The sequence below is a fragment of the Odontomachus brunneus genome, unplaced genomic scaffold (genome assembly GCF_010583005.1).
Source record: "Odontomachus brunneus isolate Ranch 3 - 2012 unplaced genomic scaffold, Obru_v1 Obru_scaffold_187, whole genome shotgun sequence".
Taxonomy (NCBI): domain Eukaryota; kingdom Metazoa; phylum Arthropoda; class Insecta; order Hymenoptera; family Formicidae; genus Odontomachus; species Odontomachus brunneus.
In genome coordinates, this window is record NW_022639637.1 from 38,703 (window position 1) to 40,563 (window position 1,861).

Genomic DNA, 1,861 nt, shown 5'->3' on the forward strand with positions numbered 1-1,861 from the left:
TGATAAAGAAGGATGGAAGAGAATGGAAAAGATAGAGTGACAGGGGGAGAAGGAAAAGTTATGGAGGGAAGGAGAGTAAGGATGGGGAGCATAGGGAGTACAGGAAGCTTGGAGGAGTGGGTGAAGAGTAAAAGAGAGATAGAGGAGGAGGCAGAGAGTGAGATGAGGGAGGAAGAAGGACACAAGTACAAAAAAGGGAGAGAAGCTAAGGGGTTACAAGGGAAAGGGAAGAGGGGGGAGGAAGATTAGGTACGAGCGAGTGGAAAGAGGAAAGAGAAGGGTGGATGAGAGAAATGAGGGAAATGATAAGGGAGGTGAATAAGGAGATAAAGGAGGAATTGAAAGAGGAGATAAAGAAGCAAGGAAAGGAGATAAGAGAAGAAGTAGAAGGCATGAGGAAACAGTGGGAGGAGAAAGAAAAAATATGGAGGAAGGAGAGTAGAGAGCTAAGGGAAAGAATAGAGAAGCTGGAAAAGAAAGCAGGGGAAAAAAAGAAGGAAGAGGGAAGGATGAGGGGTACAGAGGAGAAGGAGGACAAGACAGAGGAAAGAATAGGGGAACTGGAAATGGGAAATGAAAGATAGAGAGGAAAGAAGGAATAACATAATAACAAAAGGGAAGAAGGGGAGAGAAGGAGAGATAGAAGAAAAAATGAAAGAGTTAGTAAAGAAGTTAGTAATGGAAGGTGAGGTGGAGAGTATGAAGGTATTGGGTGGAGGGAAGATGGGAAAAATAAAGATAAGGAGATTAGAGAAAAAAAGGAGATTATGGGGAAAAGGAGGAGTGTGGCAGAGGAAGAAATAATGATAGAGGACGATTTGACATGGAAAGAAAGAAGAACAAAATGGAGACTGGGGGAGATAGCGAGAGAGGAGAGAGGAAAGGGGAGGAGAGTAGTGGTAGGTTATGGGAAATTAAATATAAATGGGAAATGGTGGAGATGGGATGAGAGGGAGGAAAGGTTAATAAGTCGGGAAGGGAAAATATGGACGAGAGAGGGGGAAGGAGGGGGAGGGGTAGTGGAGGGGAAAGGGTAGAGAAGGTGGGGGGAGGGAGGGGGGAGAGACATGGGGAATAGCGTTCTGGAATGTGGCCGGAGTGAGAAACAAGGATAAAGACTTTTGGCAAAGAATAAAAGAATGGGAGATAATAGTAATGATGGAAACGTGGTTAGATAGAAAGGGATGGGAAAGAATTAAGGGGAAACTACCAAAGGAATATACATGGAAAGTGCAAGAGGCAAAGAGAAGGAATAGGAAAGGGAGGGCATGCGGTGGTATGTTGATGGGAATTAGAAAAGGAATGGAGATAGAAGAGGAAGAAGGAGAGGAGGAAGAAGGAAAAATAAAGTGTGTGGTGAGAATAGGAGGAAGGAGATGGAGGATAGTAGGAGTATACGTGAATGGAGATATGGACAGGAAAATGGAAGGAGTGAAGGGATGGATGGAGAAGAGAGAGGGATACAGGAGAACAATAATAGGAGGAGATTTTAATGCAAGGACGGGGGAGGAGGGAGGAGGGGAGGAGGTGGAGGAAAACAAGGGGATAGAGAAGGGAAGAAAATCAAAGGATAAGGTGGTAAATAAGGAAGGAAGGAAATTGATACAGGTAATAGAGGAAAGAGGATGGCAGATATTGAACGGTAATATAAGGAGAGATAAGGTAGGAGACTGGACGTATACAGGAGGGAGAGGACAGACGGTGATTGATTATGTATTAGGAGATAGAGAAGTGAGAAGCGACATTGAAAGGATGGAAATAGGGGATGAAATTGACTTAGATCATTATCCGATAATAATATGGTTGAAGGGGGAAACGAAGAAGAGAGGAGAGAAAGTCAGAGGAAGTATGGAAATGAATA